The sequence below is a fragment of the Grus americana genome, chromosome 3, assembly GCF_028858705.1.
Source record: "Grus americana isolate bGruAme1 chromosome 3, bGruAme1.mat, whole genome shotgun sequence".
Taxonomy (NCBI): domain Eukaryota; kingdom Metazoa; phylum Chordata; class Aves; order Gruiformes; family Gruidae; genus Grus; species Grus americana.
The window spans coordinates 30311763-30328059 of record NC_072854.1 but is presented as its reverse complement, the minus strand read 5'-3'; positions in this window follow the sequence as shown (position 1 = coordinate 30328059).

Genomic DNA, 16297 nt, shown 5'->3' with positions numbered 1-16297 from the left:
TAAAAAGATCATGCAGATCCAGAGGATCATCATGACAAACCAATCTCCTCTTACCCATTGTTCCAACTGGGATTAAAAAGAGATTTTGTCAAGCAATGTTTTTTATTCACCAATTCTTAGTGAAAGCATGGTATGAATTCTGAAATGTTTGGGATATAGCCATACAGCTAACCTCCCCTTTCTTCATTCCCTTCCCAACTCCTCCAAAGAACTTGATGACTGTGATGGGTTAACCTTGGCTGGATGCCAGGTGCCCATCAAGTCACTCTATCAATCCCCCTCCTCAGCTGGACAGGGGAGATAAAATATGAAAGGCTCATGGGTCGAGATAAGGACAGGGAGATCACTCACCAATTACCATCCTAGGCAAAACAGACTCAACTCAGGGTAATTACTTTAATTTATTGCCAATCAAAGGTCAGAGTAGGATAATAATAAACAAACCCAAATCTTAAAATACCTTCCCCCCACCCCTCCCTTCTTCCTGGGCTCAACTTCACTCTCAATTTTCTCTACTTCCTCCCCCCAAGCAGCACAGGGGATGGGGAATGGGGGTGCGGTCAGTTCATTACATGTCTCAGTCACACTTTTGTCAGCAGCATGGACAGTGGGATCGAGTGCACCCTCAGCAAGTTTGCCGATGACACCAAGCTGTGTGATGCAGTCGACACACTGGGGGGAAGGGATGCCATTCAGAGAGACTTTGACAGGCTGGAGAGGTGTGCCTGGGTGAACTGCATGAAGTTCAACAAGGCCAAGTGCAAGGTCCTGCATATGGGTTGGCGCAGTCCCAAGGACATCTATAGGCTGAGCACAGAATGGACTGAAAGCAGCCCTGAGATGATGGACTTGGGGGTGTTGGTGGACGAGAAGTTCAACATGACCCAGAAACGTGCACTTGCAGCCCAGAAAGCCAACCGTGTCCTGGGCTGCATCAAAAGAGGTGTGAACAGCAGGTCGAGGGAGGTGATCCTGCCCCTCTACTCTGCTCTTGTGAGACCCCACCTGGAATACCGCATCCAGCTCTGGGGGCCCCGACTTATGAAGGACATGAAACTGTTGGAGTGAGTCCAGAGGAGCAAGGTCACGAAGCTGATCAGAGAGATGGAGCACCTCTCCTATGAGGACAGGCTGAGACAGTTGGGATTGTTCAGCCTGGAGAAAAGGCGGCTCCGGGGAGATCTAATTGTGGCTTACCAGTACCTGAAGGGGCCTACAGGAAAGATGGTGAGGGACTGTTTATGAGGGCAAGTAGTGACAGGACAAGGGGTAATGGGTTTAAGCTGAAGGAGGGTCGGTTTAGATTAGATATTAGGAAGAAATTCTTCACGGTGAGAGTGGTGAGGCACAGGAACAGGTTACCCAGAGAAGCTGTGAATGCCCCCTCCCTGGAAGTGTTTAAGGCCAGGTTGGATGGGGCTTTGGGCAACGTGGTCTAGTGGAGGGTGTCCCTGCCCATGCCAGGGGTGGTGGAACAAGATGATCTTTGAGGTCCCTTCCAACACAAATCATTCTATGATTCTCTGATCTTTTCTAACATTCCAATCTTCCAGATGACCTAAAAGCCAATAAAAATTCAGCATAATTCCATGAAAAAAAATTGTCTAAATATTTTTAAAATTGTTTCATAATTAGAAATCTAAGTTTACTTCAGAATTTTTTTATCTGTATTTCTACATGACACAATACACTAGACTATGCAAAGAATGATTAATAAAAATAATAGGCAACTTCTAGACTAAGAGTATTGAAATGTCACATTTTATAGATTTCAGAAATGTATGTTTGCGTTATTTATGTAATGCAGAAATACAACTTTTTACACAAAATAACTTACAAAATTAGTGCTTTTTCCAGAGAACAGATTAGAAACATTGTTCAGATGTGAAGATTTTAAGAGTTAGTGATGCTTAGTTCTGATAAAGGACCTTAGGAAGTGAAAACAATTTGTGACAATTGAATTTCACAGATGGAAAAGTAGCAGTAATGCTATTGCAAAATGCAAGATCATGAATTAAATCATACATCAAATAAAAGTAATTGCAAATGTCTCAAATGGATATTGAAATCTCCAAGTATAGCTCGTGTATTGCAATGTGTTATGGAAGTCAATAGATGAAATGTTTTAAACAGATACTTCTTTTTGAATAAGAATGCTTATTACAAAACAAGCTGACAAAATGCTAGAAAACTTACAAGACCCAAAAGTGAGAATAAAACATAATTAGACTGTAAATCTTGGTTATGTGAATTCCTTGATAATTTAGTTAATATATCTGAAACTAATTCATTTTTCATTTAAAATTTGTGGTAAAAACCCCAAACCACAACAACAACAAAATCCACCCCAAAAAAATCCCCACAAGAACCGTTAAATACTATTTTCTAAAACTAAATGGCTGCATTTTTATCAATATAGGTACTTGGGAAGTACAAGAAGGTGGCTTCAGATGCTGCAGGAAATACAGACAGGCTTATTTACATTCCTAGAGAGAACAGTGTATTTTTTTCAATCCAAAAGACCTCTGAAAGTTGCTGGACCACAGGAAAGAGTACACCATTCAATTACACAATGGGTATTAGTAATGCTGTTTACAAAATCCTTCTCTTCTTGTCTGATAAACTCTAATTTATAAATATCTTGTTCTAATAATCCTAGAAATTCAAAACTATCTGGCTCCTGAAAAAAAAATGAAAAGGGATATATCTGTTTCAAAGCTGTAGGTGATTCGGGGTCAGCAGCCAAATCAGTTTCTAGGATTAGAAGTTCTGGAGAGACTTCACTATTTTTTTTTCCTTTGTCAGATATTCTAAGGTGGGGGTTTTATGGTTTGTTGCTTTGTGGGTTTTTTGTTTGGGTTTTTTTTGCCCCCGCCCCGAGTTCTGCTGAGTTTTACCAAAGCCTACTGAGAAAAATGAAGTGCTCTCAGCAGGAAGCATTGAAACAGTTTCTCCTTTGCTCTGACAATTACAGTCTGCATGCTTCCCTCAGAGCTGAAACCTATGCTGGCACATGCACCTCTTTCATGAATGATCAGGAGAACAGCAAGGAATCTCTCACAGTTGTGTGAGAAATTACTTTTCTGAGATCATGATGACAGTCTGTGTAAAGCATATGCATTTTACCTATCCAAAATCTACCATTGGAGCAATGTTATTTCAAGAAAAGAAAATCAAAGTTCAGTTATCAATGTAAATTAATTTTGATGCATCAGTAATCTTTTTCCTCTGAGCCAGGAAGCATTGTTGCTTTGACTATTAACACAAGTATAGTTGAATAAAATCACCACTTGAATAAAAGCAGCATGATGTCCAAACCAGATCTTTTCAGACAATTAAATTCAAGCACAATCTCATCAGGGTTTCATAAAACTTTCTGTCTTATAGTGTGTTTCTGCAATTGAAACATGTGACAAGATACCTGTTTCCTCACAAGTAGAGAGTTTAAATAATGTTCCAGGAACACTTAAGACATTTATGTCAGCAAAAGTTAACTCATCATGATCATTATTTGTGATGAGTCTTGATTACTCCCTGAGTGTCCATTTCAGCTGAGGTTTGAGGAGAACTGCAAGTTCCTTTCTACCATTATACATTATACTTCTTAGCTCTTCATAGCATTTTGGCAACAAGACCAAAATTCTCTTATGCAATCCACAAGATACTTTCTTCAAAATTGAGGTTAAAATTCTATGCGTCTCATCTTGACTAGTGGAATTGTTTGCTTTGTAAACTATCTTAATTTTCTGTGCCATATGTGAAAAAAAAAGATTTTCCCTGTGCACCTGCTTCAGCTTAACTCAGATAGATAGAACTCAGGTTATTGACAGTGACTTGTAAAGGCTTCGCTGATATTCAGACCATTAATAGTGACTTCTAAAGACCCGGGAGGATTTAATCATCTCCCTATTTACTCGGGTTTTTCAAAATAAACACAGTGAGAATTGTGAGCTTTCTGATTTTTCATTCCTATCCCTCAAATACAGAGGCCCCATATTCTTTATTCTGTGAATTCATACAAGAATTATGATGGAGGCAACTAAAACCACAGAAAATGGTACATAACCATCACAGGCAGCATTAATTACCTTTTGTTTAATTCTTTCAAGAATACAGCTAACAAGTTGCATAAAAAGCCTAAACTAAATTCACCATCATTAGAAACAAGCCTGTCATATCAGTCAGAGAATGCGGTTGGAGGAGCAGTGAGAAGGCAGTTTAATTCTTGCTGTACTTGTAAAGCAGTAATTTGCAAAATCCTAGCAAAGATAAACCAGCTACTCAATTTCTCTTGTTGCCTACATATACTGTTGTACACTTTGTATAAAATATATTAAATCATAACATTTTACATGGATTGACTTTGTTAATTTTATCATTACATGGAAGCTTCTGTCACCTCTATTAGGAATTTTCAAAAAAGACCTGTTAGGACTATACATTATAAATATTGTTACTTATAGTGAGAATGCATTCCCTGTGTGTAAGCATTTCCCTCCCAGGGAAGTGGTTGAGTCACCATCCCTGGAGGTGTTTAAAAGACGTGTAGATGTGGTGCTCAGGGACATGGTTGAGTGGTGGACTTGGCAGTTTTATGTTTACGGTTGGGCTTGATGATCTGAAGGGTCTTTTCCAGGCTAAATGTTTCTATGATGCTATTAATACATTGAGTTAAGAATGAGATTTTATCACTATATTAATCTAAACATTTATGTATGATTACATATTGCATGTCTGTTAGTGCATGTTTGACAGCGATGGAATATTTGCAAGGAAAATGTAGTTGCTGAATCGGAATTCATAATGTCTAGGATTAAGTAAAACACAACACTCCTGAACTGGTAATTATCATTCAGACCATTTAATATTGTGAGTCATACAATTTAATTTATTGTCATTCACAGGCACAATTATTTTACTTTTATATATAATATAGTTCAAAATACTAGTAAAACAGCAGTCATATATTCTGGGCATATATTCTGAGTCATATATTCTGGGCAATTAATTTTTCAGGTAGATAAAGACATTGTCTTTTGTCTTGTGCTTCCCAGCTCCCTGAAATAGTTCAATCATATCCTACATTAAAGGCCTGAAGGCATTTTTCCAGTAACTGAATATTTCCAGAGCCTGTTGTCTAATCCTGAGGCTTGATAGGATTGTCTGACCTATCCAAACTATCACTTTTTTTTAGCCTCCAGAACATGTGTCTGCACTCTGACTACCTACTGGGAATGATCCTTGGCCTGACATATCTCACAAATTGTGCTTGAGAACTGACTGTTAAAGTATGAGTTGGTAATGGTTGCAATCGCTCCAAGAACCAATCTAACAGTTTAGCAGTATAGAAGATCAATGCCTTTTTCCCACTGTCCTGGCTTTCGGCTATGATAGAGTTAATTTTCACAAGAATCTGGGAGGGGACACAGCCAGGACAGCTGACCCAAACTCCCTGTGGTGGGTTGACCCTGGCTGGAGGCCAGGTGCCCACCAGAGCCGCTCTCTCACTCCCCTCATTCACTAAACAGGGGAGAAAAGGCATAACGAAATGCTTGTAGGTCGAGATAAGGACAGGGAGAGATCACTCACTAATTATCGTGACGAGCAAAACAGACCAAACTTAGAGAGGGAATTCATCTAATTTATTACTAGGCAAAACAGAGTAGAGGAATGAGAAAATAAAATCAACTCTTAAAACACTTCCCCCCACCCCTCCCATCTTCCCGGGCTCAACTTCACTCCCGGCTTCAACCTTCCCCCCCTCAGCGGCACAAGGGGGACGGGGAGTGGGGGTTACGGTCAGTTCATCTCATGGTGTTTCTGCCGCTTCTTCATCCTCAGGGGGAGGACTCCTCTCATCGTTCCCCTGCTCCAGCATGGAGTCCCTCTCACGGGGTGCAGACCTTCAGGAGCAAACTGCTCCAGCGTGGGGTCCCCCACGGGGTCACAAGTCCTCCCAGCAAACCTGCCCTGGCGTGGGCTCCTCTCTCCACGGGTCCACCGGTCCGGCCAGGAACTTGCTCCAACATGGGCTTCCCACAGGCCACAGCCTCCTTCAGGTGCCTCCACCTGCTCCGGCATGGGGTCCTCCACGGGCTGCAGGTGGAATCTCTACACCCCCTCATCCTTCCTCCATGGGCTGCAGGGGGACAGCCTGCTTCACCATGGCCTTCACCACGGGCTGCAGGGGGATCTCTGCTCCGGCGCCTGGAGCTCCTCCTCCCCCTCCTTCTGCACTGACCTTGGTGTCTGCAGAGTTTCTTACATCTTCTCACTCCTCTCTCCGGCTGCAAAAGCCCTCTCTCTCTAAGTGTTTTTCTACTTCTTAAATATGTTATCACAGAGGCGCTGATTGGCTTGGCCTTGGCCAGTGGCGGGCCCGTCTTGGAGCCGTCTGGCATTGGCTCTATCAGACACAGGGGGAGCTTCTAGCAGCTTCTCACAGAAGCCACCCCTGTAGCCCCCCTGCTACCAAAACCCTGCCACGCAAACCCAACACACTCCCAAAGGAGTATTAATATGTCATGCTCTGGATATTAGGGGGGAGCTGGCTGCCACGGAGGGTCACTGCTCTGGGAAGGGCTGGGTATCAGTTTTCTGGAGGTGAGCAAATTGCCTTGTGTATCACCGGCTTTGTATATTCTTTTGTAAGTGTTGTTGTTGTTATGTTCCTCTTTCTTTGCTGTCCTAGTAAACTGTCCTTATCCCAGCCCACGAGTTCTACCTTTTTCTTCTGATTCTCCTTCCCTTCCCACAGCCGGGGTGGGGAGGAGTGAGCAAGCAGCCGTGTGGTGCTCAGCTGCCGGCTGCGGCTAAACTACGACACCCACTTCCAGAATTGATAAAATAATTTGATACTTGTTTATTACTGTAGACATAGCTATTGTATCTCATATTTTTTACTTTATACCATATTACTATATTTTAATACTTATATAGCTCCTGAATAATACTGTTTGATTCTTAAGTATTGCTAATAATTCCAGTCTTTTTCTATTTTAATCATTTAGTAGAATAAAGGTCTATTTTATCATGGAAAAAATGCATTCTAGCACTGAAAAAAAAACATTACAAACAAAAGACCAAAGTGAAATCATAGTCCTATGATCCTTTCCGAATACTTTGATACAAATTCAAAAGAGAAATGAGCCTTCTTTTAACATCCGGCTTGCTCATATGCTGATTCATTTTTCAGTTAAGTAGGACATCTAAGAGTCTCCAATAATCTTATTCTTTCTTTCTATTCTCAACTACAGTTACAATAGACTGCAATAGTCAAGCAATCCTAACTAATATGGTTCCTTAAGAATGAACAAATCAGGCTAATTCTCTAACACAGTGCTGAGGCCAATTCGCTGCACGTAAATTAACTGGAGTTGGCAAAAATGAATTTTCTTTCAAGATTTATGCTACTTTTCAGGCAGATTAGTCTACATGATGGACTTAATTCCTTTGCTCTAATTACGGAACAGTTCTGTTGAATACAATGCAGTTTAACTCCTTGAATAGTTTAAGAAATTAGTTTATTTTAGTTCACATTTAGTTCACAGGCATGTTTATGTTTTCAAGTAGTGTGGAGAAATAAAAGACGATTTTTGAAGTGAAATATTGTCATGGTTTAACCACCAGCTGGCAACTAAGCACCACGCTGCCACTTGCTCACTCTCCCCTCATGGGATGGAGGACAGAATCAGAAGAATAAAAGTGATAAAACTCATGAGTTGAGATAAAGACAGTTTCATAGGTAAAGCAAAAGCTGTGCATGCAAGCAAAACAAAACCAGGAACTTATTCACCACTTCCCATCAGCAGGGAGGTGTTCAGCCATCTCCAGGAAAGCAGGGCTGCATCACACATAACGGTTACTTGGGAAGACAAATGCCATCACTCTGAATGTCCCCCCCACTTCCTCCTTTTTCCCCTCAGCTTTATATGCTGAGCATGACATCACATGGTATGGAATACCCCTTTGTTCAGTTGGAGTCAGCTGTCCTGGCCGTGAACCCTCCCAATTTCTTGTGCACCTCCAGTGTACTTGCTGGTGGGGTGCTGTGAGAAGCAGAAAAGGCCTTGGCTCTGTGTAAGCACTGCTCAGCAGTAATGAAAACATCCCTGTGTTATCAACACTGTTTTGGTCACAAATCCAAAGCACAGCCTCATACTAGCTACTATGAAGTAAACTAACTCTAATCCAGCCAAAACTAGCACAAGCAGTGAAGGTACCTGACAGCACTACCTGAAACTCATTCTATTCTTCTTCCAGCGGCGTTACCGCAGACTAGCTTACACATATGGCATAACCATCTATTAGTGGCTGGACTGCACTAGGTACATTCTTGAAGTGTTTATTTCAGGTTTATTTCATCTGAAAGTTCACTTGTTCTGAGATTCCTGCATTATGTGAACAGAAGTATGCTAAGAGGGGATGATTTGTAATTGGCTTCAGAAGTATATTTCTGATCTTCATGAAACAGTTACTGTAAATGCACCTATAAAATACTGTGTTGGGTTTGCATGGCAAGGTTTTGGTAGTGGGGGGGCTACAGGGGTGGCTTCTGTGAGAAGCTGCTAGAAGCTTCCCCTGTGTCTGATAGAGCCAATGCCAGCCGGCTCCAAGACGGACCCGCCACTGGCCAAGGCCAAGCCAATCAGCGCCTCTGTGATAACATATTTAAGAAGGAAAACAAAACAGTTAGAGAGGGCTTTTGCAGCCGGAGAGAGGAGTGAGAAGATGTAAGAAACTCTGCAGACACCAAGGTCAGTGCAGATGGAGGGGGAGGAGGCGCTCCAGGCACCAGAGCAGAGATCCCCCTGCAGCCCGTGGTGAAGGCCATGGTGAAGCAGGCTGTCCCCCTGCAGCCCATGGAGGAAGGATGAGGGGGTGTAGAGATTCCACCTGCAGCCCGTGGAGGACCCCATGCCAGAGCAGGTGGAGGCACCTGAAGGAGGCTGTGGCCTGTGGGAAGCCCACGCTGGAGCAAGCTCCTGGCAGGACCTGTGGACCCATGGAGAGAGGAGCCCATGCCGGAGCAGGTTTGCTGGCAGGACTTGTGACCCCGTGGGGGACCCACGCTGGAGCAGTTTGCTCCTGAAGGTCTGCATCCCGTGGAAGAGACCACGCTGGAGCAGTTTGTGAAGGACTGTCTCTCGTGAGAGGGACTCCATGCTGGAGCAGGGGAACAATGAGAGGAGTCCTCCCCCTGAGGATGAAGAAGCGGCAGAAACAAGGTGTGATGAACGGACCGTAACCCCCATTCCCCGTCCCCCTGTACGTTGAAGCCGGGAGTGAAGTTGAGCCCGGGAAGATGGGAGGGGTGGGGGGAGGTGTTTTAAGAGTTGATTTTATTTCTCATTTCTCTACTCTGTTTTGCCTAGTAATAAATTAGATGAATTCCCTCTCTAAGTTCAGTCTGTTTTGCTGGTGACGACAATTAGTGAGTGATCTCTCCCTGTCCTTATCTCGACCCACAAGTGTTTCGTTGTACTTTTTCTCCCCTGTCTAGTGAAGGAGGGGAGTGATAGGGCGGCTCTGGTGGGCACCTGGCCCCCAGCCAGGGTCAACCCACCACAAATACCTGCTATAGGAACTCAAAAACCTCAAAGAAATGGAAACAATGTGATATTGATTTGTTGATCTGGGTGTCTAGTGCAGTAAAGATCAATTTACTCTGCACCAGAGACTTACATCCTTAATATAGTTCCGGATTTTGAATACTGAATGTGTAAAAGACATAGAAGAATGAGATTCTTAAGAATACACCTACATCGTAGTTAATGTACAACTGATCTTAATTTAGTATGAGTTGCCTTAGTGACTACTTTCTAAATTTAGAAATATGCCACTTTTCCTAGTAGAAAAAAGTATTGAAAAGTCCTAGAAACAAGATCAAAAGACAAAGTTGTTTATGAAATGTCTGTAATTATTTTTTATTTTTATATCTTTATATATATTTTATCTTCACTGGATAAAAAATTGGCTGGATGGCCGAGCCCAGAGAGTTGTGGTGAACAGAGTTAAATCCAGCTGGTGGCTGGTCACAAGTGGTTTTCCCCAGGGCTCAGTCTTGGGGCCAGTCTTGTTTAATATCTTTGTCAATGATCTGGATGAGGGGATCGAGTGCACCCTCAGTAAGTTTGCAGATGACATCAAATTGGGTGGGAGTGTTGATCTGCTCAAGGGCAGGAAGGCTCTGCAGAGGGATCTGGACAGGCTGGATCGATGGGCCAAGGCCAACTGCATGAAGTTCAACAAGGCTCAGTGCCAGGGCCTGCACTTGGGTCACAACCCCAGGCAACGCTGCAGGCTTGGGGAAGAGTGGCTGGAAAGCTGCCTGGTGGAAAAGGACCTGGGGGTGTTGACAGTTGGCTGAGTATGAGCCAGCAGTGTGCCCAGGTGGCCAAGAAGGCCAACAGCATCCAGGCTTCTATCAGGAATAGTGCGGCCAGCAGGAGTAGGGAAGTGATCATCCCCCTGTACTTGGCTCTGGTGAGGCCACACCTCGAGTACTGTGTTTGGTTTTGGGCCCCTCAGTACAAGAGGGATGTTGAGGTGCTGGAGCGTGTCCAGAGAAGGGCAACGAAGCTGGTCAAGGGACTGGAGCACAAGTCTTATGAGGAGCAGCTGAGGGAACTGGGGTTGTTTAGCCTGGAGAAAAGGAAGCTGAGGGGAGACCTTATCACTCTCTACAACTGCCTCAAAGGAGGTTGTAGTGAGGTGGGTGTTGGTCTCTTCTCCCAAGGAACTAGTGACAGGACTAGAGGAAATGGCCCCAAGCTGCGTCAGGGGAGATTTAGATTGGATATTAGGAGAAATTTCTTCACTGAAAGAGTGGTCAGGCATTGGAACAGGCTCCCCAGGGAGGTGGTGGAGTCACCATCCCTGGAGGTATTCAAATAATATGTAGACGTGGCACTTTGGGACATGGTTTAGTAGGCATGGTGGTGTTGGGTTGATGGTTGGACTTGATGATTTTATAGGTCTTTTCCAACCTTAAAGATTCTATGATTCTATGATTCTATGATTTGTAAGAAACTGTTTGCTATTTGAAATTGATCTTTTCTAAGTCTAGCAATTTGAATAACTGCTATTCTGTGTTGGGGATATATTCATTAAAGTTTTAGGCTTTTAAAGACAAGTTACAATCAACTATCCAACTGCATTTAGATTTTTCAGTCAGATTTTAAGTATAGTTGAAGAATGAAAAACATATTGAAAATATTTATAGATAACAGTACATTTTTTAAATTTTAACAATAACTTCATTGCATGATATAAAACAAAAAGGTAGAAGTACACCAAAAGTCAGATTTAATATAAAATCAGGCATTATATAAATAGTTTCACAAATATAATTTTTCATGGTATAATAATCTGTTCAACTGAGAAATGCTAACATCCATGGTCTAACTGTACTATGGTACAGTGCTCATTACTGCACAATGTGTAACTTTTTCTTTTTTTTTTTGATGGTTTTATCTATCATTCACAGAGGTCTCAATTCAAATTCAATGAAACTAGTATAAATATTCCAATCAGCTGAATGTTAGGTAATTCACATGTTTTCTGATTTGCTGCATTATAAAATGGGCTGATATCACCATATGTAATTTAATTACATTAGCAGTAGTTTTATCTCAAACTGTTTAATTGCTTAGTGTTTTACAGAAAGAGTACTGTTTCCCTAAGAAAATTCAAGTAACTTCTTTAAAAAGTAAAATTAGCATGTAATATTCAATTATTTTGGATAAGCAAATTCTTGAAACAAAATAAAAGGAATGAAGAACTATTGACTGACCTTCTCACCTCTCTGATGAGGATTTATAGATTAAATTCTAATATTTGTATTTTTTGATATGTAGAAGCATTAATTAAGAAAAAATCTCTAAAGTCTATCTTTGAGTTTTCAAAGCAGTAACATCTCATTCATGAATCACAATGCATTAACATTATGTACAGTAGAGAACGTTTTAGAACAGGTGAGTATTCAATATGGAAAAAGTAAAAAGGAACACAGAAGGCAAATCTATGTGCCTTCTTAAGCATTGCTTAATAAAACAAATCGTTTCTGCATTGAACAATAAAATCAGCAACACAAGTGATACTATCTGGAGAGCAGTGGAAATATATTATCCCAGGAGAAGCAGAAACCTCATGGCAAATCCAGCAGTAAACATGGTAGTCAGTGGCAGAACACAAATATTAGTGGCTTTAGTTCCTGATCCACATATCAAGTCTGTATACAATAAGTAAATAAAGCTACGCTTTTCTTTTGAAGTTTTTCCTCTTACAGTTTCACATTGCCCATCATACTTTTTATGCATTTTCGTTGAAAATCTTGATTCTGTTTTAAAAAAGTTTGCATGTGCTTTACTGGCTTGACTAAATATTTTCAAAGTTTGAACACCAAAAGCAAAGGTAGCGTGATGATGGGCGTACTAGGTTTGCATGGCAAGGTTTTAGTAGCAGGAGAGCTACAGAGGTGGCTTCTGTGAGAAGCTGCCAGAAGCTTCCCCTGTGTCTGATAGAGCCAATGCCAGCCGGCTCCAAGACGGACCCGCCGCTGGCCAAGGCCAAGCCAATCAGCGCCTCTGTGATAACATATTTAAGAAGGAAAACAAAACAGTGAGAGAGAGCTTTTGCAGCTGGAGAGAGGAGTGAGAAGATGTAAGAAGCTCTGCAGACACCAAGGTCAGTACAGAAGGAAGAGGAGGAGGTACTCCAGGTGCCGGAGCAGAGATCCCCCTGCAGCCCGTGGTGAAGGCCATGGTGAAGCAGGCTGTCCCCCTGCAGCCCATGGAGGAAGGATGAGGGGGTGTAGAGATTCCACCTGCAGCCCGTGGAGGACCCCATGCCGGAGCAGGTGGAGGCACCTGAAGGAGGCTGTGGCCTGTGGGAAGCCCATGTTGGAGCAAGCTCCTGGCAGGACCTGTGGACCCGTGGAGAGAGGAGCCCATGCCAGGGCAGGTTTGCTGGCAGGACTTGTGACCCCGTGGGGGACCCCACGCTGGAGCAGTTTGCTCCTGAAGGTCTGCACCCTGTGGGAGAGACCACGCTGGAGCAGTTCGTGAAGGACTGTCTCTCGTGAGAGGGACTCCATGCTGGAGCAGGGGAACGATGAGAGGAGTCCTCCCCCTGAGGCTGAAGAAGCGGCAGAAACACCGTGAGATGAACTGACCGTTACCCCCACTCCCCGTCCCCCTGTGCCGCTGAGGGGGAGGAGGTTGAAGCCGGGAGTGAAGTTGAGCCCAGGAAGATGGGACGGGTGGGGGGGGAGGTGTTTTAAGACTTGATTTTATTTCTCATTCTTCTACTCTGTTTTGCTTAGTAATAAATTAGATGAATTCCCTCTCTCAGTTCGATCTGTTTTCCTCATGACAACAATTAGTGAGTGATCTCTCCCTGTCCTTATCTCGACCCACAAGCGTTTCGTTATACCTTTTCTCCCCTGTCTAGTGAATGAGGGGAGTGATAGAGCAGCTCTGGTGGGCACCTGGCCTCCAGCCAGGGTCAACTCACCACAATGGGCAAAAGAAATGTGTACCTTGTTCTAACTCATTCTGGTTTTGTTTCATTCTTCATACACCACTAATCAAAGAAGCTGTTTGAAGGAATGTAACTGAAGTAAACATGCCATACATGCTTCAATGAATGTCTGTGCTCTTTATCATCATCACTTATGGTCACTTTCAGGACTTTGTTCTGTGAAAGTGCTATAACTATTAACGAGCTTGAAGCTTCTTGTCCATTGTTGGGGACTTTGTGTTGTCAGGTATGACAGTGTTAAAGGACAAAACACATTTAAAACCACTGCCACCTTCTCTCTTTTAATACAGCTGTAGTGCAATTAACTACATATGACTTATGTCAATTAGTATGTAGATTAAGGAATATTAGAAAGGAATTTTATCACAAGAACGCAGTGTGTTCCTTAGCAATTTCCATTATGAATATTTCTAGCAATGTTTTTTTCCCCCAGGTTCCATAAGCATCATCAATGATTGCAGCAAACCTGCAAAATTCAGCAGAGTGAAGTCAGTGCGACTAGACAAAATACCATTCTCAGTAGCTTGTGAAATTGTCTTCAGATTTGTCTGAGAGATAAACTTCTGACTATGTCCTTTTCTTCTCTAATTTTTACTGTGACCACAGTTTTCATCAAATGTGAATATGATCCACTGTGCCACTGCATCAGTGGCACAGCAGCGTGTAGGTCCTGGGACAATGCAAGTTCTTCGGAGAATGTAGGAAAAGGTGCTGCATCAAGCATATTGACAGAGACAAGCATATTGACATATCCTTCATCAACTGGAGAAGCAGATTTACTTTCTACAGGCATGCTCTGCATTCAAGCAAGCTCCCCCAAAGGTTTTAAGCTAAGAAACAAAGCCATGTTTTATTCAAACAACATATTTGATTATAAGCTTTTGAACAGAGAAAATCAAGGAAGACAGAACATACACAGAAAGGGTTTATTAACAGCTCTTACCTATTGTACTGTGCAGATCACTGATTTCAGTCATCCCAATGACTTTCTGGCTTGCCTCAAACTCTGTGTTCTTCAGTCCTTAGAAAGTACTGTCATCACTTTGGAAGCCTGTGACCATTCGTTAAGACTTGTAAACACCCAGCTCCCTAGTGTGCCTGCCTCACCAGTATCTTGAACCTTGTTTCCCGAACCAGAAATTGTCCTACATCCTATCACCAATGAGAAGATAAACTAGATTCACAGGAATCCACTTTTCAATTCTCCTCCAAAATAAGTGATAACACCGAACAGAAAATAACTCGTTTCACTGGTCATTAAGAAAGAGCATAGTAGGGTGCTCAGCTGGGAGGAGGACTAATGTGTTTTGATTCTTCTACAGACAGTTCTTGCATTTAAATTATATAAAATACGTTACTTCCTTCTTATCCTGCAGCAAGTATACCTTAACGGACAAGGACACAATCCCAATTTTGAGTGATTTTTTAATATTTTGTTTACGAAGAATCCTCAGAGAACTCCAACAAGTCTCTTGAGGCCTGATTTTGCTTTACAGGAGTCATATTGACTCTTCCCCAACGTTTCATACTGAAGTAGTTTTAAGTAAGAGGTTATACACAAAAATAAGTTCACCTATTTAATTGCTGAGCTCCCTTAGAACTGAATATTTCATGGGGCCTGGTTCACTGTTGCTGTTGACTCTAGTTTGTTTTAAATGTCTTCTATTAACACTTCAAACCTCAACAAATCCTTTGTACAATGCTTATCAAACTCTTTCATAGTGAGTATAAAGACATATAATTTAGTTTTTCTAAATGTCTCCCTGAATGTTCCTTTTGTACCCAGAATGTCTGTTGGTCATGGAGGCTCTCTGTTAGGCTGTCTACTACTGCTTTCTTTCTAGACATTTGTTGTTGGTTTTGATACTGGTACTTGCTCTTCAAATTCTTTTCTTACCTCTAGTGTTTTTTATAAACCTACCATAGTCTGTATCGGTTTTATTTCATTCATTTATAGAGGATTGCAGATTCTAAGGTCTGCTTCTTGCTCCCCTTCCCACACCCTCCAGTTTAGCCACTCCAGCTTCCTCTTAGCTATTTTCAAGCCCTGATTAATTGTACATATTTTTTCTCTGTCTCCAATACAATATCCTGAGATAACCTCTGCTTTTCCTATGAGCATTTAACACCATTGCCCTCTTTTAAGCCTCATCTTAACAAATTAACTGCATCAGTAGTTTCTTTTTTAGGAATTGAGAACAACTGTGGACATTTTTATGTTTGTTCCTTCTGCAAGCATTTTGAATCTAAGTACATGATGGTCACTGTTAGAGAGACGCTCTTCTATTCTAAAACAGTACATATAACTAGAATCATGGCAAAGGTTGCTGTGCCTTTTGTGTTCTCTAAACTACTGGTCCATGAATCAATAACTGATTCTGCATAAAAAATTAATCTTTAATCTTTAATTATGTTGTGTTGTGCTACTTGCCCAATGTACATGGTAGCTGTAATCTCCCATTACTGTTTAGTTTAACATGCTCATAGTCTCTCTGACCTCAACAGGTCACAGTCATGGTCACAGCCATGGTAGGGGCTTCATCATGATCTTAGAAAGAGAACTACAACAAAGACGACAGGCGAAAAGAATGTCTTTTTTATTTAGGGGCAACCATGGCATTTTAAATGAGACATAGATGTTCTAGTACCTGTTTTGCCTCTGTGACTCCTTGTACTGCCTTTTTGGCAGGTTTCTAGTCCTTACACTGGTACGTTGCCATGTTGAGCACATAGAATTACGAGTGAACTAAATGTG